Source organism: Monodon monoceros, unplaced genomic scaffold (genome assembly GCF_005190385.1).
Source record: "Monodon monoceros isolate NGI ecotype Baffin Bay Population unplaced genomic scaffold, NGI_Narwhal_1 Super_Scaffold_21, whole genome shotgun sequence".
Lineage (NCBI taxonomy): Eukaryota > Metazoa > Chordata > Mammalia > Artiodactyla > Monodontidae > Monodon > Monodon monoceros.
In genome coordinates this window covers 53,446,188-53,467,228 of record NW_021703778.1, presented here as the reverse complement: position 1 = coordinate 53,467,228, position 21,041 = coordinate 53,446,188, and the positions used below count along the sequence as shown (strand labels likewise).

Genomic DNA, 21,041 nt, shown 5'->3' with positions numbered 1-21,041 from the left:
TGGGCAGTGCACGCTGACAGTGAGCTGGACAGGCCCCAGTGTGACAGCAGCTGCCAGGAGACCGGTGGTCCTACACTGGCCCTGGGGACAGGCAGGAGGCGGGGATGACCGGGCCAGGGGAGGCAGGGCGTGACACTGTCTGGGTTGTTTATCTTGACTACATTCCATTTACAGAACTCATCAAAAATAAAGTCAGTTTCCATCTGCCTTGAAATCTTAGAACATTAGCTTGCCCACTCTAGCAGAGCACGTATTGAAAACAGTTAACTTTGATGGAGGCATTTGAGCCTGAAGGAGACCCCCGCACAGGCCCCTGTAAACACAGAGCAATGGATGAGGAGACCTCGGTGACCGACCGTCCTGGCAGGAAGACCCGTCCCAGCCATGGAAAGCAAAGGGAGCGGCAGCAGAGCAGCTCCAGGATGCCTGAAAGAGAAAGGCCCTGCAGCTCACAGGAACTCCTAAAGCAGTAGGACCCTTAAAACCCAGACTCAGGAGTCACTTGTGGAAGAACAGCATCACAGAACCCCTTCATCACCTCGACAGACAGACAAAAATTCCTCATTGAAGCCCCACAGTCCGGTTGACTGTTCCAGCGGGAGCTCCAGCACTGAGTGTGGACCCTACACTGACCCTGCAACGCCCCTGCCTGGCCTGCGTTACTCTTATTTTTATTATATGTATACCATATACATTATATAGTAACATATACTGTATAACTTATATATAATATATTACATTTTACATGTGTATGTCTATACATATATAATAGATACATTACATATAACATACAAATTAGATATAAGTTGTCCTCCTTTTCTCAGCAACTGTATTTGGACATAAGGTCTTTAAAGAGGTGACTGAGTCAAAATGAGGTCATAGGGTGGGGCCCTGATCCTTATAAGGAGAGGGAGAGACACCAGGGATGTGTGTGCACAGAGGAAGACCATGTGAGGACACAGGGAGAAGACGGCCATCAGCAAGCCAAGGAGAGAGGCCCCCAGAGACACCAGTCCTGTCAATGCCTTGATCTTGGACATCCTGCCTCCAGGCTGTGAAACAATAAACTTCTGTTGTTTAAGCCGCCCAGTCTGTGGTGCTGTCACAGCAGCCCGAGCAGACTAGCACCCAATAACTTCAATTCCCATGACTCCAGCTGGAAGGGGTGGCTCCCAGCCTGCAGGGATGGGAAGAGGGAGAGCAGCAGAGGACCAGGTGACAGAGGGCATCACACCAGGAGACACTTCCACAGGCTTGTGTACCACATGCCCCCGTGTCTGTGCACAGGAAAAGCACTGCAGAGAAAACATGTAAGTCCCACTAACACCATACGGCAACACTGGCCTCCTAAGAACACTGATTTTAGAAGCAGCAGGTAAACAATTTAGGACCGGCTTCTATTTCCTCAGGTCACAGTGGATGCAGGCTAGGGTGGACAGGACACATGACCCCTCCTCTCCATAGGAAAAGTCTCAGGAGTGTATGCCACCTGTGGCCTCCCTGCAAACTCCAGAATTCTAACTTGCACCAGTGCACTCCTCCAGGGACCAGGGGATCCACCTGAGATGCAAGGTTTAAAATCACCCAGTCCTCAACACTATGCATTTGTTTCTAGCAATTTTAGGAAGTGGCACTGTGTAGTTTGCCCCTGAGATATTCCTTCTAAGCACAGGTGCTGCCCCATGTGGTGGCAGGATTCTGAGACATCCCCTAGATCCCCAGCCCTGGTGTGCAAGTCCCTGCCAGCGCCCCACCCCCGGCCCCCAAGTAAAGTGGGGGCTGTGAATGTGGGAGGAGTCACTCCTGCAGGTGTAATGAAGGTGACCAGTCAGCGGGCTATGAGCTAATCATCAGGTGGGCCTGATGGAGCCACAGGAGCCCTGTAAACTGGGCCTAAACCAGAGACAGTAAGTCAGACACTAAAGTGTAGAGAGCAATGGAAGGGCCTCATGAACAGGGCCAGGAGCTGAGAGTGGCCCTGGACGTCAGCCAGCAAGAGCACGGGGCCCCAGGCCTACCAGCACCGGAGCTGAATTCCACCAAGAACCTGAATGAGCCTGGAAGAGGACGAGACCACAGCCAGGCCAACACCTGGACTGCAGCGGGTGACACCCAGGGCAGAGCACCCAGCCAACCTGCACCTGCATGCCTGCTCCCTGAAGCTGTGACAGCACACATCTGAGTTGTCTCCAGCTGCTGAGTTTATATTAACTCATCACACAGCAGTAGAAAACTAATATGCACAATTCCCTTCTTCTGCACAGAAGCAGGAGTCAGAGGCAGCTCAGTCCTCTCAGGGCACAGCAACTGGAAAACTCCCACTCAGCTTTAGAATATGCATACTGAGAAAAGACTACCTCATAGGAAAAGAACGCAGAGCAAGACTGGTTAAAATCCAAACACACTTCCCTCTCCTCACAAAGTGGGAGCCCGACAGAAGGTATGCATAACATATTAAAATGTGGGGAAACCTGAAAACGTGTAGTCTTGAAATATGGGCCACATCATACATATTACAAACATGGAGCATGGACCCTCCAAGAGAATGACAACCGCCCTTGCAATCAGCCATCACCGAGTACCCTGCTCAGGTGTCCTGAGAGGTCTGCCCCAGAGTGTTGATCCAAGAGTTCAAGGGTCATTGATGGAAAAAAGTGTGATTCTTCTGAGATGGGGGGTGGGGGTGGGGGAGGGGTCCAAGCTGAAAGGGGTCCTGATAAAAACGCCTTCTGTTCAGAAGAACCCTAAGGAGGCCACAGGCAAAAACATGTCTTTTCTAGGGAAGCACTGCCACCGGTGTTTCTGCGCCAAACCCCTCACCTCTTGGCCTGTTGTTTGCTCAACTGTAAAGCCAGAGTGTTAAATATATAATTTCCAAGATCTGTTCTTAGGCCAAAAGAGGCTTCTAATGATTAGCTTTCCTCTTCTGGGAAAATCAATTAACACCATTTATAATTAGTCCTGCTGAGCTTTGAAGTTCTTATCTGAGCCTTTTTTGTGCAAAACAGCACAATGTGGGGGGTGAAGGAATAAGGAAATATTAGAGTGACTAGTGACAAATTTTATTTAAAGACAAGCAGTAAACAGAATTTTAAGATCCCTTAATTCATCATTTTTGGTCAGTTGTTTAGGCTGACAAACTATTTATTTGTACTAGTTATGTTTTTTTGGGTTTTTTTGCCGTACGCGGGCCTCTCACTGTTGTGGCCTCTCCCGTTGCGGAGCACAGGCTCAGCGGCCATGGCTCACGGGCCCAGCTGCTCCGCGGCATGTGGGATCTTCCCGGACCCGGGCACAAACCCGTGTCCCCTGCATCGGCAGGTGGACTCTCAACCACTGCACCACCAGGAAAGACCACTAGTTATGTTTTTAAAGTTACTAAGTAAACAATTCCAATAAGAGGAGGTAAGCTGGCTTATGGAATTTACAGGAATTATTTTAAGCAGTTGAAAGCAGGTTCTTCCTGAAGATCACTATGTTACTTTCATGTAGCTCTTCATGAATGGTTCAAGGACTCCTGCTCAGAACTGTTCTGTTAATGATTTATTTTTTGAAATGCATCAGAATTCCCACCAGTTCAGCCTCACTCATGATCCCTCTCCAGTGTTGAAACTGTCTCTGCAATGGCTAAGGGTTTTCAACAATGTATTTATAAATCTCTCCAATTGTATTGGGGGGAAAAACAAATCTGATTCCATATTGGATCTGTTTCTTTAACTTCTGTGTTCTATTGCTTTTGCTTTAAGTTAATCACTAAAGGGACATTGCTTTTAAGCGTAAATTATACATAATGGCCCATCTCTGGGAACGCTGCCTCCCAGGTAATGAGCCTTAAGCTAAAATACCTTTGTTTAGCTCACAGGAAACATCCTGACCAGGCCCACCTGTGAATGACTACAGGGAGGAGAAATTAACACATCACCTCTGGAGGCTGACCAGAACCAGGAAATGTTTGACTTTACTTCCCCTTTTAGTATAAAAGAAGTCTGAATTTTAACTCAGGCAAGATGGTTCTTTGGGGCAGGAGTCCACCACCTTCTTGATCTGCTGGCTTTGCAAATAACGTCACTACTCCTTGCCCCAGCAACTCATCTCTCAATTTACTGGCCTGTCCTGTCGTGCAGCAAGCATTATGAGCTTGGACTCAGTAACACGATGTGGCCAAGGTATAAAACCAAACAAACAGATAAAGTTTTTTTTTAAAAAAAAAAAAAAGGCATTGCAGAATTGAGTGAATTTTACTTTCATCTTCAATGCGTTGTTATCAAATAAATTTTCATTTAGGTTCTTGGATTACCATTTTCCCAAACAGCAAAAGAAATTTTTTTTAAGGTGACAACAGATTCCAAATTTGAGAAACCATTTAACATCCCTGGTGACCCACTGCCCCTCCTTGTACAAGGACAGTCCCAACAATAATTGGGCTGTCACTGTCCCTGATCTCCAACCTGATTTATGGATTCATGAGCATAAGAGTCCTCCTGCCAGAAGGAAGGAGAGGAAGATGCATGCCCATTTTTGGCTCCACCCACAGCAGGTGACTCCTCCCTTGTAATGTGACACGACCATTCCAGTTTAGTGACCAGGAGGCAGGCTGCCCACAGTTCTAAATGTGTCCATGAAATGCCCATGTCACAGGCATGGAACCAGCGTCCCAGGGCATCTTGCTGTTGGAGACGCTTGCCTCTTCCATTTCTCAGTAATTTAGGAAATGAATGAGAGATTGAAATGCTTATAACTTGGATACATATTTGATTTTCTGGCCCTTACATTATCTAACAACTTTACGTGACCATATTTTACCATATACTTTCTCATGCTCCAAAAATGTTCCCTTTAATTCAATTGCATATAAGTTTCACAACCACACACAGGAACTCCCCAAAGCCCTCCCACCATTCACCATGCCCACACCCTGCTCAGGTGCTGGCAACACGTGTGCAGGGGTAAACAAGGCACATCTCACTCACCTCCCTTGATTTTTCCCTCCCTTAAACTTGTCTCTCCCCCAACAAGACCAACAAAGGAGTGTGTCTTGGGTTTGGATGGGCAGGAAAGAATGAGAAAGAGAAAGAAGAGATGGAGGGTTTTTAAGGTTTGAGCAAATCCACTTGAAAACATGGCATTAAAGATGAAAGTACAATTCCCTCACTTATGTTTTAAGTACAGTTCAGGGCTGAGAAGAACACTTGTTTTGATTAGGCAGTCAGGGAGTGCCTCCTGGAAGAGGGGGCATCTGAATTTAGCTCCTGAAGGATGAAAAAATTCTTAGCCTAACCCATACCCCACCCACCCCAAGGGGACTACTTATACTAAAGAGTGGAATTTAGGGAGAGGCTAAAAGGGCAGTGCCCAAACCAGAGCTTAGGCAGGGCACAGCAAAAGAGATCAGGAGACTCAGACACAGAAACAGAAAAGTGTGGGAGTTTGACTGTACAATCGATGTGACTGGACTCCATGAATGATTAGATGAGTCAGGCACGGGGTGCCCAGGTCTCCAGCCCTGGTGGCTGGAATGTGGCAGCCACTGACCTCACCCAGAAGTGGGTGTGCTGTGGGATGGAACAGAGTCCAGTTGTGAGCAATTCTGAGTCCAAGGTGCTGGTGGGCGTATGGGGTGGGAGATGCTTCCAAGACCAAGATAGATAAAGATAGGCACTCAGGGTTCACACATGGAGATGACAGGATGCCGACCATGGGCACTGTCATGGTGATTACCAGGGAGAGAGCTAGCTAGAAGGAAACAGCGTGAGCTGGGACAGAGGCAACGCGGGAGGGAATGCGGAGGAGGGGAAGCCGGCGGGGGTGGCTGGGCAGGTAGGCGGGGCAGAGAGTGGAGGCTGGGAGCCCAGGATGAAGATGTGCCCAAGGCCTCGTGGTGCCTGCTCACCGCCACGGGCAGGAGTCCAGGGGCCACACTTTCCACTGCCAAGTGATCACATCTGGACAGACAGTCATGGAATGTGAGCTCACAGTCACTGTATTTTTATTTCCTTTTGTGGGGCCTCAACCTTCAGTGGTACAAACCTGAATACAGCACACCTGTTAAGATCAATGGTCACTTTTCCAAACACTCCTAGCCCCTCTTCCTCCCCCTCCAGACCTGTTTTCCACTCAAGCATATTTCCTGCCTGACTAAGGGAGAGTTCAGTCTCTTGAAAGACGGGGAAATGTTTTCCAGGAGTGGGCCACCTGCACAAGGTTCACGAATGCTTGATGGCTTGGGACAAGGCTTTCAGCCCACGCCAGCTGGAGGCTGACACCAAATCCCCGTCAGCACCCACACATCAGTATCATCTTAATAATCAGAGCAACAGAACAGTAGGTACGTCCCCCCACTAAGTGCAGCCCTCACATGGAGCAGGCAGCATGCAGAGTGCTTACACACAGTCCTCACACTACGTTCTCACTTACGGATGGACAGACTGACCTGTCCAAAGTCACACCCAGAAAGGGGCACAGCGAGGACCAAATCTGTCTGACTCCGGGGCCCATGAAGCCCTGGGGGAGGTCTGGTTTTGAAAGTATTATACATTTTACATTTAATTTGTGGTTTGTAATTAAAGCAAGAGCTGAGATTTTGTTCTCTTAACTTAGAAAGATGGTGTGATTGTTCAGAACAGTTAAGTGAATGGGGTACCTGTATGGGCAGCACTGAATGTAGAATCATAGAGAAAATAAGACCGCATGGTTAGCAACATTCCATACAACGTCTCTGACATGGAACAATTTTCCCTATAAAGAGAAAGCTCTTTCCAAACATAAAATTGCTTCAGGTCTACCTGTCAGTTTATCACATCTGTTGGTAAAACATCCCCTGGATAAGAAAGGCAAGCTCCAAGTAAAGTCGTGCTTCATTTAATTAACAGAAAAAAAGTTGGCCAGAAATATCGGGATGCATGCAGTTGAATGCATGTTCTTTCCTCCAAATGGTTCAAGATCGACGTAGGGTCAAACATAAAGTATCTAGAAAGATCCACAAAACAGATTTTTAAGAAAAAGAGAAGCCCAGAGAACTCACGAAACACACAAACCGACTAGACTCAGGCCTCCCAAGCATGGCCCGAGTGAAGTACTCCTTTGGCCCTGGAAGGGGAGAGCTGCTCAACACTTTTTTAAGCTTTTTTAAGCAAACAGAACAAATGAGGAAACAGGATGTAGTGAGAGGCAAGCCCTAAATGGGAGTGTGGCAGCAAGAGATCCAAGAATCTCGTGGAATAATCATTGTGCCAAGGCCTGATGCCTTAGGGATGAGAAAACCCTTCATGGATTCATTATTCAGATGGTGGACAAATGAAGGAGTATGTGGGGATGAAGAGAGTGAAAGACAGAGATGGACAATTTTCACAACATTTTAAAAAGACCCATCAAGACTCTGAAACTACCCCAAATTTAATATACACTCATTACAAGACAGGCCTGGGACCCGGGACCCTTTGCTGCAGTGCTGCGATGCCTGCACCTGGACAAACCTCTCCTCTAGCTACAAAATACAAAGAAACTATAACGAACTAAAAATAACTGCTTGTATGTACAGTTGGGGCAAATTCTGGACAACAAGATACAAAGAGACCAAAAAACCCAACTGCCACTTCTGAAGAGCCGGGAACAAAAACAGGGGGTCGGGAGCAACAGCAGGGTGCTGCGCATGTCCCCTGAACACACCACCACCAAGGGGGTGGGCAGATCACCTAAGCCACCCCTCCGGCCCGACCCCTGGACACACCCCCACCCTCACCCCATATAAGGAATCAGCTCACCCCTCCCCTCAGGGAGCAAACAAGGGAATCTGTTACTTGTTTTAGCTCCCTCCTGCTGCAGCAGGAGTCCCAATAAAGCCTTGCCTGAATTTCTTGTCTGGCCTCTGATCAATTTCTATGATCAATTTCTCTGATCAATTTCTATATTGATTAAGGAGGCCAAGAACGCTGGTCCCTAGCAATTACACAACAGGCAAAGAAGGGAAAAGCCCAGAATGAGAGAGATAATGGCTTTAAAGCAGGGTTTCTCAGCCTCAGCACCGTTGGGGCCAGATCGGTTTTTTTTGCAGAGGGCTATCTGCACTGTGGGACTTGGGCAGCACCAAGCTCCCACCCAAGAGGGGCAGTAGCCCCTCCCCACAAATCCTACCAGCCAAGTTCCTCCTGGGGGCAAAGGTGCTCCAGGTGGAGGACCACCACTTCATAGCACCCAGGATGGACATTCAGGAACGTGGGTTATTAAATAACCTTTACAGAAACAACATAGTTTAAAAATTATGTGGGTGAGAACTCAGCACTGAAACAGAAATGGCAAAATCTGCAGCAGGCACCGGACCCAAATCTGTTGCATAACGTCCAGAATGTGTCTCCTTTCCACCCTAAACTGAAACAGCTGCTCCTTCAGTGAGACACGCTAATGGATTCGGAATCTCATACTAAACATCAGAGCACGCTGGTGGTACTCGCCCCAGATTACAGGGCCTCTGTCTTCTTTAGAATGAAGATTGGATGCTGACTTTCCCAGCCCCCACTGGACTATGCTGGGACCACACAATTATTCACTGCAATGCCACACTGCATACCCAGAAGAAAGGAATTTTCCCCAGGAGCTGTACTAGCTTGTGACAGCAAAATGACACCTAAAGGAACATGACCAATTAGAAACCTCTTGGTGAGTTATAAAACTTTTGTTTTTGGACAAATCATTTCTACAGCAGTCTTTTCTGAGTTTCATGGGACAGTCTCAAAATAGCTCACCAGACATCAGGATGCGGGGATCAGACTCTTTATCCCAATAATAGTACTGCCCATTTGTAAAGCATGTAAAACACTTTGGGGGCACTTTTAGAGTTTTCAAGTTAATTTCTTCTACATTCACTGGTTGGTATGACATTCTCATGAAACAGGCAGGATGACTCACATTTCAGGCAATGCCTTAAAGCTGGGAGAGGTCTTGTGTTTTTAACAATTTTTCCTAAGAGGCTGCAACAATACATACTTCTCCATTGGTACCTAAGAGTACCTGCCCACCCTGTTTCTGCAAACAGTAAGTGCTTCTTTCTTTTCTCTCCTTGCCACCTGATAGGCAGACAGGACACCTTACCTTTTTATTGCTCCTGCCTGACTCCCAGGCCATTTAACCTGTTCTTCTGGGAATAAACTGCCTATTTTCCCACTGTTTTTCCTATCGTATTGTTTGCTTCCTTCTGGACAACTTAATTTGTGAAAGCTTTTATATTAAAAATATTAATCCTATTTATTTTACCTTGAAAATATTTTTCTCTAAAGAATTATGTTTTTTAATGTTTGCTTATAGTATATTTTTGTCACATAACAGTTTTAAATTTTTCTATAGTTAAATATGTGTGAGTTTTCTAGGCCTGGCTAAGAAAGTCCCCTGTGCCCCTAGACTGGACGTTTACTTCTTTGTTTTTTGTTGGGGAGTGCAGCATTCTTTTCTTTTTTAGTATTCAAGTGTTCAAATGAACTGATATTCATTTTTATATAGTACAACCTGAGGGTCCAAGGCTGTTTCCTCCAGACAGCCAATTGTATAAACACTGTTTATTAAATAATCCTTTTCCCACGGAACATAAGTACCCACTCTAAAATTCTCATATATAATATCATGTATTTGGGGTTTATCATGTCTTTCTCCATGTCCACACTCTGACACTGGGATCCACTGCACAGTGAGTGTGCTGGCTCAGCCCCATCACTGGGAGCCCCCAACCCCGGGTGGAGGCAGCCCCCTAGCAGGGCCCCGGCTGGCACTCTGGGTGACACGGGGTGCTTCCTGCTGCCACCTCTGCACCCCTGCGAGTCACAGTCAACTTCATGCTGCAGCCCTGGTTCCACTAACTGTACGAAAAGTCCCTCCTGTTTGATCTTTTCAAAAATGTCTTGGCTATACTGGGGCATTATAAACTCTAAGGCCATTTTATTCAATTCCAAGAGAACCTTGCAGGCAGAACCACACAAACACATGCACCCTCTTCTTGGAGAACTCACTCTCCCACCCACAGCCACAGGAAGCCTCCTGCTGGCTTACATCCTTCAAAGAGATACTGCAGTTTTCTTCATGCAGGTTTTGAGCCCTTCAGTTCACTCCTAGGTATTTTATAGTATTTGTTCCTGTTTTCAGCACTATCCTCCCCACTTCCCCTCTGGGTGCTCACTGCTCCCTGAGTTACTGTGAGTCATTCTTTATGGTCCCAAGCCTTCCTCAACAGCTGTTTCTCTGGGCATGAGTTCCCTCTGCTTAAACCATTTTCCTTTCCCTGGTGGCCAGGCCCCTTTGAAGGAATGGTTACTATTCTTGGTTAGCATGTTTGGGCTCTGCTCTGCTTTCTAAAATGATGGCAGGTGCCCGCCTTACGGAAAGTGAAGCGGCCCCCAAGAGAGCAGTGAGCATGAAGTTCATGCGGGCTCCCACTGGCAGCCTATCCCAGCCTCAGGGGCAAATGAAAAGCACCCCGGAGGCCAGAGCGTCAGGTCACCCTTGCATGCACCAACGGCCACCTTCCCCACTGAAGGCCCAGGCTTTCTCCAAGACACTCTCCTTTGCGGCACCCACCCCAGTGCTGTTCTCCGAGTGCCTGTGGCCTATGCAGGAGCCTGAGCCAGTGCTCTGTACGGACCCAGATGGACCAAGGTCAGTCCAGATGTACAGAGACCTGTGGCCACTGCTCCAGCATGCAGGTTGGAGAGGAGAAAGGTTCAGGCCCCCATTTCCCCAGAGCCCCCTGCTTCCTCTGAATCTGAATTTTGAAAGTGAGAAGCCTTCATTGATGACAAGGTCCCTTCCTCTCATTTGACATTCTGAGGGGACTAAGGGCCAGAGAAGTAGACGGATTTTCCCACTCGGTGGGGGTGATGGTCTGCTCCCACTGCACTACCAGGAGTCTTCCCGAGGTTCACTGAAAAGCACTGACCTTTGGGTCACTCTCTGACTAATACTACGCTGGGTTCCTCCTGGCCAAGCAGAATGAGGAATCACGCAAGCAACCTATTCTCTATATAAAGTTCTCTAAAAAATTCACCGCAATAACACTTCTCCATAACTGATTTATTGCAAATGTCCCTCAGTTATGACAAGCACGGTGAACGACGTCAAACAAGCCCTGTCCTTCAGAAGATTCAGCCCCTGGAACGGAAGGGATGTTAAAATATGGATCAAACTATGCTCTGGCGACATGATTTCTTTTGAAGCAGTTTGTGTGGGGACGTAAGACACCTCTGGAATTCACAGCTTGGGAGTCCAATCCCAATTTTCTCCAGTAAAGCAGTAACAGCAACAGTAACCTCAGGAAACTGATTTCACCCAATAATTTTCTGAGAACGGTCAACAATGCTGGAATTCAGAATTGACTTAACCCCCTTCTTGGGTAAAGACATGGTGAGTTCGGCCATGCTGTTGATGGTCCCCTTCTCCTAGTGCCACGGCTGCCAGACCCCACAGGCCACCGCAGAGTCACTGTCACCAGTCATGTTTGCAGTGCCCTGTGAGGGAGTGCCGTGCCACTCCCACTTTAAGGATGAAGATGCTGAGGACCAGAGGGGGTTAAACCTATGCCCTGGCTCACGGCTGGAAGAGAGGAGAGCTGCTCCAAAAACACGCACAGAAGGAAGGCCTTCTACGTCTACGAACGTAACCCATGCTTTCCAATTTTAAATTATTGGGGGCAAAAATGCTAAGAAATGGGAATTGCTAAATTATAGATGTTTTCGCCTATCTTTATTTAGAAAAAAAATTTCCTTTTCTTCTTGGGGGAATCAAGCAGGTTACAGTAAGTTACATTCAAAGAATCTTTTGTTGCTACACAAATGTGCAGGCCCCACTGCGGGAAGGCCTGCCGACTGGTCACCTCTGGCCCAATTCTAAACCCGTAACAATGACGACTTTGGGATTTCAACGTAGCTTCTTAAGATGAGGGAGAGACAGACTCTTCCCTCAATCCACTTCAGTGATTTGGGGTTGAAAGTGCTTGTAAATAGGAACAAAAAATTTTTTAATGTTTTTGGATTTCTGCTTATGCCTCTAACAATCTAAATACCATTGAATTCGATTCCTGATTTTGGTTTTAGCAATATGTTATTATCTTTACCACTATTAATAGTAATATTTATTTTCCCAAAGACTGCCAGGTAGGTACCAGCACTAAAATTACTGCCTGGAAATATTTCTTGAGACATTTTATTCCTTAACTGAGGTAGTGTGTCATGAAATCCGCTGGGAAAAATTTGACCTGTGAAAAGGGTTTGTTTCACAGCCAAAGCACAGGTGCTGAGTGTCAGTCTCTTTCACCCACACAGCCACAGCTCTGTCATGACCCTGTGTGCACACACAGCCAGGGCCAGCACACGGGGGTTCCCATAGCAGGGTGCTGGCCAGGGAGCCTTTGTTCCTGCACAAGCTGAGTCTGGCCGACATCAGAGAGCACTCACCCTTCTTCGGACCGCTCCGGTTCTTTCCACTGGGGATGTGCCCCTGTGGCCAGGCAGGCATCCTGGGCATGGCTGCAACCACAAGTGACCTGGACAGGTGTCCTCTGCCTGGAACTTGCCTGCTGCCCCCTGGGATGGGCCAACTGGGCCTCAGGACAATGCCCCCTGGGTGGAAATGACAGCAGCAGTAATTCAAACTCGCCTTGAAAAGGCCTCTCACTCCTTCAGTGGCTCTTGAAACTTTAGTAACTTGGAAAGGCTATCTTTCAGAAAAGAATTCACAAAACACACACCTGTGTATATTAGGCTCCTCAGTGGCACAAGGAATCCCCCTGCTGCCAGGAAAGCTGGGACAGGCACCCCAGGCCCAGGACACACCTCTGAGCAGGTCACTGGCGTGAAGAGGGGCCGACCCGCCGCCCGCATCTGTGGACATCCCGCAGCAAGGCCAAGGGCACAAGGAGGGCAGCACGGAACAGCCAGAAGGTTCCAATCAGCAGGGGAAAAAAAGGCTTTTTTACTTCCTGCACTATGTGATCCCAGTCTGGTGAGAGAGCTTCCAGGTCTCCTGGGCCACCGGGGCTGGATGACAAACACCCAACAAGAGAACAGTCCTCAGATCATGGTGACAAAACCCGATTCGGCTGCTCTGGCTGCCACCCGCACTGGACACGCCCATAAGGGGCTTTCATCTGGACCCCCCAACAATGCAAACTGATCTAGTGTAGCGTAGAAAGTGTGTCAGGCAGCCCACTCTGGAACATTCGGGAGGCTTCCTACCCATCCTAATAAAATTCACTTTATTTCAAATACCAATACATGGCTAATGTTTTTAACATCTAGTTCTCACCTTATTTTTTATTTTTTAGTTTTATTTTATTCCTAGTATTTCAACAACAGCAGAGCCTATGTGCTTATACAGAAATAAAGTCCACACATTTAATCTAACGCCAGTATTTGAATAACTTTAGTGACAGCACTATCCTCATGCTGTCCCCCTTTACGGAGGAGAGTTTGGGGCGTCATTCTGGGTGAAAGGAAAATGTATCTCCTCTTAGGTAACTAACTTGAACAAAAGAAAACTCTTTGGAGTGACAGCCTCTCCTCAGCTGGGGAAGGCAGTCCAGTGTGTGCCATGACCCCAGGGGGACAGAGATGCTTTGGGGAACCAGCCACATGTACTGCCCTCACACTGTCCTACACATTGGGATGTGAGGCCCCTCAGCCAGCAGCTCCCCAGGCCCCGGGTTCAACCCCAGGGTCAGCACTTCCAAGCTGTGCTCCCAGGCGTGTGTCTGAGCCTGTGTCCCCACCTGCAGAGTGGGGACAACAGTGACAATGCTTGTACCGTGGGGTAGGGAGTGGGTGCAGAGATGAGCTTGGCTGTGTACTCAGGGCTGCTGTGACGGGGTCTTGGGTGAGAGTCTCTGGGCGAAGGTGCCACCACGGAGCTTTGGAATGCTGACTCGTACTCACCTCCCAGACAGCCAACACCTCTCACCCTTAGTTCCCCAATCATCAGGCCTCAATGGCTCATTTTGAAAATGGTTCAACCTGGCATGGAACAGCTTGCTTTTAAGGAAATCACACCTTTCCGCTCTATAAAGCACCTTGCCCCTACCCCTTCTGCACCTACTGCTCACCAGGCTACTGTCCTTTTGCACCACCAGGTGGGAGGGGCACCTCGGGCCCCCATGGGGACCCCTCCTTGCTAATCTCTGAACCCAACATGCCTGACAGAGCACAGAGGCCACGAGGCAGTATATCTCTGTTACTGGCGAGCAGTACCACTTGCCTTGGGCCAAAGGCTGAGAATCTCCCTGTGTTCCAAAGGGAAGGATCTCATGCACATTTTTATACCAACACAGGGAACACGTGCTCCACATGACGGGGGGGCATGTGGCCGACTCAGGCTAGTACCACACACAAAGCCATCTTTGTTCACCAGGGAGACTTTAAAAATTATTTTCCTGTTTCAAGTCAGTAAAATGTTGCTTTTGGGCCAAGACTTACTTGGGAACTCTCCAACTGGATGCTTGTCTTCTGAGAACAGAACAGAAATTGGGCAAAGTGCACCATGGAGACGTTGCATATGCCTGTCGCTGCAGTACAGACCGTGTTGTTTTAACGTCGCAACACGGAGCTGGGCTTTCCTCCTTGAACACTGAAACCACCAGGCTGGGAAATGTGGAGGCAGCTTCTCTCAGACCCACAGGCCTCCCTCACTGAAGCTGGGGCCACGTGGATGCACTGAGTCAGAGTCTGGGACTATGGACCAGCTCCCTCTGGCAGCAGTAACAGATTACCACGAGCGAAGCTTAAAGCCACACAAATTTATCATGTTATAGTCCTGGAGGTCAGAATCCCAACATTGGCCTCACTGAGCTAAAATCGAGGTGTCAGCAGGGCCGCATCCCTTTCTGGGGGCTCCAGGGGCAAACCCGTCTCCCTGCCTTTTCCAGTTTCCAAGGCCACCCCCCTCCTCCACCTTCAAGGCCAACGTGGCGTCAGGCCTCTCTCACTGAGCTCCATCTCTCTGGCTCTCTCCTGATTTTTTTTCTTCCACCTTAGGATCCCTGGGATTTTAATGGGCCCACCCAGAAAAGCCAAGATAATCTCTTTATCTTAAGGTCATCTGATGAGCCACCTTAACTGTGCTTTGCCATGAAAATACTCACAGGTTCTGAGGATTAGGAGGTGGACGTCTTTGGGGGACCATTATGCTGCCTAAAACAAACCATGAGCAGAAATCAGGTAAAAGTGCATTTTATATGTGAGGAGGGTGTGGCCAATATTCAGTGGGATGTGTCCTGAAGTCAGCTCCCACCTGGTGCCCTCATGGCCAAGGGACCCTTGTGAGGGGGGGACGATTCCTGAAACAAGGCAAGACCCGGCCACAGGGACACATCCCCCTCTGACCCTGGACACAGCAGCCTAGGGTCTGAGGGGAGACAATGGTTCGTGGAAGGTGGTCAGGTTGTGACTCTGTGGCCTGTGCTGGGCCCCCACTTACCATCCCTCAGGCACATCTGCCATGCAGTCCCCTAGGACCCCTGGATTACTCGTGACCCACTAGGCACCTTCTTCCTTTCATTCACTCACTCATTCATTCACCCAGTGTCTGTTGGTTCTGCTGGGCTACATGCTAAGGGACGAGGCACGACAGGGAGCAAGGGGGCCTGTGACGCCCTCATGCCCTCTGGGCATCTGCAAGTTTCATCTCTGCTTCTCAGACACAAGGACTGCATCACTAGAGCAACTCACCCACCATGGAGAGTTCTTTAAAGAGAGTGATGGAACCTACACAAGCAGCCCGAGCTGCTCTGCCTTAGTTAGTCCGTGGGAACCAGGGTTTGGCCACTGCCGTTCTAACCCCTGGCGGGCAAAGTCCAGTCCCCATTCCCAAGGGCCCTTGTCACTAGCACCTGTTCCATAAGGATGTGACCCTCAGGTTCCGAAGTGCTGCCGTCCTGCTTGTAAGGCCAAGATAGCCCACAGTAGACACACCAGCAGCACCTGCTAAACCCAACAGTGAATTCGGAAAGCCCAAGAATGAACCTCACTCAGTCTGGACCAAGCTGGGCAATTCCCAAACCTCCATAGGCCTTGGCTTCTGCGAGCGTAGACTGGGAGCCACAGATCTGCCAGACGTGGGCTTGAGTATGCCTTAGTACCACCCACACTGCTGCTCTGTCTGCACACTGCCCTGCCACAAGATGTGTGCGAGTGGGAGGCGTGTGTGTGTGGTGTATGCACGTTGAGTGTGTGCGGTATGTCTGTAGGTGTGGGGGGGTGCACACACGTACACATGGATGGGTACACACAGATATACACATCGAGGACAACTGACACACGTGGAAGTCAAGTAGAAAGAGCCTGAGATCTAAAAAGATAGACGTGTTCAATCAGCCTCCGGCATCCACTTAGTGTGCCTGGATAAGCCACCTAACTACTAGGAACATGAACGTAAGTCATCTTGTCTGGAAAACGTGGCTAATGACACAGGCGAGTCACCTCTCAGAACTGTCCTTGGGAATCAAACCAATTTTATCCAGCGTGCACTTTTGAATATTAAATATATAGAGTCAAATAAATGTTTGTTATACAGCTGAATGAATAATGTTATGTGGTATTTCCTTTAGAAGTATAAAATATTATAAAAATATCAGGAATTTTAAGTATTGGCTTTTTAGATTTGCTCAAATTGTAATACATCCTGGGTTTGGAAAACAGAAAGGTGGGAATGGAGGAAAAGTAAAAACTCTCTTTTGAAATCTTATAAGGCACATGCAGCAGGTGTGGCAAGCTAATGGTGATGCAGGAGAAGGTTCTGAGAGAACCAACCTCCACATCTACACACAGGCCCACAGGACCCTGCTGGATACCCGCTCAGCGATGCCTCTCCAGCTAGTTTAGAATGACTGGTTGAGTCCCTAGGACCCACAGTGCAGATGGAATCCACCAGGCCCAGCACACACTGGCCTCAGGGCCCCCACTTCACCACCTTGAGTTCCTCCTGCTGTACAAGAGTCCGGATCCGGGAAAAGAGATGCTGCCTCATTAAGAAACAGAAAGTCTTTTATCATAATCAATGTTTCAATAGTAGCATTCACCAAAAAGTGGGCCCACCCCCTGCATCACACTTAATACATATTTTTGTGCTATGTTTGAGTTCGAACAGCTGGCTATTTACAGATTTTGACTGGGAAAATAATGCATGAACATATAAGAAAGTTCCAGATAAAAGTCGAAGTCTTGTAGCTCAACACCCGTGGGTTGTGTCCACTCTAGCACCACCTGGGCCCACAAGTTGGAGGCTTATGTGTCCCTTCTAGGGGCAGAACACAAGGAAATTCTAAATCCATGGGTTAAAAAAGGAAGGCTGGACTATTTTCCTTCCCAAAACTCACCTAGTTCTAGGAATTGGCAAACATTTCATAATTTGCTTCATGAAAACAAGTTTCTACCTTTACTAAAAAGAAAACGTGAAATTCCCATAATTCCCAGAGTCTGGAGGAAAAGGTATTTCAGAATCAAAGATGAAAAGCACATCTGCTAGTTATTTCGAATAGTCTTCCCAAGACATTTATCTTAATTCTTAGAAAAGCCCCTTATATTGCTTTGAGAAGAAGCAACTGCAAACTGCTAAACATAATTATCTTCTAATTAATACAGAAGAAACAGCCGCCCTGACACACCTTCTGCTCTCCCTCCACCGTGAATGCTCCCTGACCCCAAAGCAGGAGAAATTAAGGGCAGGCATGTGTTTTCTCCAGTGCATCTAAATGGCCCGGTTCTGACCACAGCCTACCCTTCAAGGCACCCATGTCTCCATCACACAGACTGCCTCCACCTCAGCTGGGAGCTCAGCTTTTCAGGAGCAACAAAAGACGGGCAAAGGAGAAGTACTCAGGACTTTCAAAGAACAGCCACCTTGGGTGTGAGACCAGGAAGACACCCTTCACTCATTTCTTCATGCAGTGGAATCTTCACATATTTCAAGAATCAGCCCGAATGCCATCTTCTTTCCTCCACTGAGTGCCTCTGAACGCTCAAGGGGACCAGATGCCCAGGCTCTGAGCACCTTCACCAGGGAGGGTGGGCAGGCAGCCTGCCCGTGGGCCTCCTCACCCACTCCACCGGGCCACATGCACAGGGTGCACACTGGCCTTCAGGCCGCCCATCCCCTCACCCTGCCCAAGGCCCGGCCTCCCACAGGTCAAGCTGGCTTTGCTGGCTGAATGGATGAATGCTTTGAGATTCTTGCAATGGTCAAACATTCCTTGTAGGGTGATGGTTTTAAATGAAGTCCTAATTAACCAAATATTTTAAAGAGAAAAACACTTTCGTTGGTGCCAGTTGGGACTCTGAAATGATGTCCTCACAGATTTTCTAACTATAGTGGAAGTGAAGGTAAAAAGATCGACTGGGGCTTCCCTTGTGGCGCAGTGGTTGAGAGTCCGCCTGCCGAAGCAGGGGACATGGGTTTGTGCCCCAGTCCAGGAAGATCCCACATGCCGCGGAGCGGCTGGGCCCGTGAGCCATGGCTGCTGAGCCTGCGTGTCCGGAGCCTGTGCTCCGCAACGGGAGAGGACACAACAGTGAGAGGCCCATGTACCACAAAAAAAAAGTTTGACTGAATGATTTCTTTGAGGAAGATCACAGTAGAACATACCAGTAAGAAAAAAAGCAGTAAGCAATCACCATTTAAGTAATATTGAAAGTTAAATGTGTCCTATTTACTTTCACAAGCGCTAAACATATCAGTAGGCTGAAAGCACACAGCCCCCGATTTAACTGTTGGTTCCCATGCTGTACTACACAACAAGGCCCTTCATTTCACAGTATGAAAATAACACCACCATGAGTCACCACTGGGTAGCAAAGTTACTTCCCAGTTCTAGGGTTTGTTCTCACTGTTGCATTTGCTTTCTTCAAGGTCTCACTATGGCCTTACTGTGCTAGGGGTATATTGGATGAAGCAGCTAGGCATAAATCAATGGTTAAATGAGCAAAAACGGATGACAGGTTTCCCCCACTATCCAAAAGCAGAGTGTTTCTATGAAACTTTTCCTGACCTGAAATGGCATAAATGAAGAAGCAACTACCTTACAACACATCTGGCAAGGGATGCACAAAAATAAATCTAGATAAAGCACAGATGCTCACACAGTTCAAAGCTACTTGATACAGAGATGCTGAGTGTGGTTCCCAGAGGAAGAGCTTGGTGGTGTCACTCTTTGAGATGTGCATTGCCTCTATTGCCGCTCGCTGCAAAACAAACGCTATTTTTGCTTTTTGCCTTTTTTCATAAAAGCAAAAATCCTCTTTGGATTTCTTTTGGTTAGCAAAAGTGAATGCAAAAAAATAAATAAATAAAAGTAAAAACAAAGTGGCATAAACTGAACTTTCGAAAAGTGGGGGATACCTATACTTCAGCACAATTTATCGATCAACTCTCATCAAAACACTCCCGTTTGTCTCCTGCTTCCCAGGTGAGAAAGCAGTTTGTATAAGGAACTAGTGATTCACGACTCATGTATTTTTATGCCAGTATTTTCCCCCATCAGGTGACCAGCCTGGATCTATAATATTTTTATGCCAAATGCTGTCTATTCTTTGGGGGAACTTAGAAGAAGTTCCTTGGAGAAGGTGGAGTTTGGCTTTAGGATTAAAGGTTGGGGGTATTCACACGCACTAACATCAGCACAGGCTTTCCTGGGTTTCAGGAAGATGGTCACAGTTGGGAGGATGTGATGTGCTCACTGACTGGCCGTGAGATGGGGGTATGCAGAGAGGCCACAAGTGGGCAATAAGGTCCTTACAGGAGACGGCCCACATGGTGGGGCGGGGAGACATGATGGCTGCATGGGGGGATTCCTGCTTGTGTCCTCTGAAGCCTGAGCCCTGCGGAAGCTTCCAGCACTGAGACAGTCTGCACTCTAAGTAAGAGCACCCTGGGAGGCCCCAGATGGGAGGGTGGGAGGCAGGGAGGTGGGACCACCCCCAAAAGAACCCAGCTGAGTGTGGGATGGTGGGGGCCACATGTCACAGTGGAGGAATCCCCAAGAGATGGGATACAGGAGCGAGCCTGTAAGGCCCATACCTCCCACAAAGAGTCTAGTGGGAGCAGGGTGGGAGTGGCGAGCCATGAACTAAGGGCACCAGGGACAATTACTGATGGCAGAGTGATGGAGGACACACATTTCACTTTGACTTTCTCAAAATTATGGTGTTTCTTTTAAAACTAAAGACGAGAAAAATCAAATGAGCAACCAACCTTAAGAACTCATCCACTTCACCACAAATTTGCTGTGAGCCAACATTAACAAAGGGCACATTTATATAAAGATGGCTTTTTTTTTTTTTTTTGGTAAAGTCTATCTTCAAGGTAACATGTAATTAAATTTTTGCTTTCAGAAATTTTTATTTGTGCTCATTTTCCTTTCCTTCTTGGGAAAACCTCAAACTCACTCATAGTTACATAGATGCACCATGTGCCTGAGAACAGTGCTCATCACCTGGATACGCCGAGAGGCGGGAAGATGTTTCCATGACCACCGTTCATCTTTGGTCTAGCAGCACACAGTAATTTTTTTTTTAACATCTTTATTGGAGTATAATTGCTTTACAGTGGTGTGTTAGTTTCTGCTTTATAACAAAGTGAATCAGTTATACAAAAAGTATGGAACGCTTCACGAATTTGCGTGTCATCCTAGCACAGTGGCCATGCTAATCTTCTCTGTATCGCTCCAATTTTAGTATATGTGCTGCTGAAGCGAGCACAGCACACGGTAATTTAAGCATGAGGACTTGTTGCTAAAAATCCTGAAGTAGAAAAAAGAAGGGGATGGAAGATACTTTGCCATCTTTCCCATGGCCTGTATTCTCAGTTCTGCCATCGCAGAACTGGGTGGTAGATCCCATCTGGCGGCCGATACAGAAGTGGTCTGCCTTGGGGTCACCCACGCTGCAGACTATATGCACTTCAGGTAGATCTAGGACATGTATGGTAAACCACCTGACATAAGAAATTAATTACAAGAATTTTTTTTCCAAAAATGACAATGTGCATTTTAGAATCTAGTTTTCAAAGTCAGGGTCTTCAACTAG

At 47.7% G+C, this 21,041-nt stretch overlaps 1 protein-coding gene and 1 non-coding gene across 2 annotated transcripts in view; both read right to left on the bottom strand.

Moving 5' to 3' along the window:
* Nucleotides 1-21,041, bottom strand: part of ATP10A (ATPase phospholipid transporting 10A (putative)) — a 175,051-nt gene that overhangs the window by 104,100 nt on the left and 49,910 nt on the right. The gene's annotated exons all lie outside the window — the stretch shown is intronic.
* On the bottom strand, nucleotides 20,608-20,714 carry LOC114905471. The gene has a single exon (XR_003796294.1). It is a non-coding gene; the product is annotated as a U6 spliceosomal RNA (small nuclear RNA).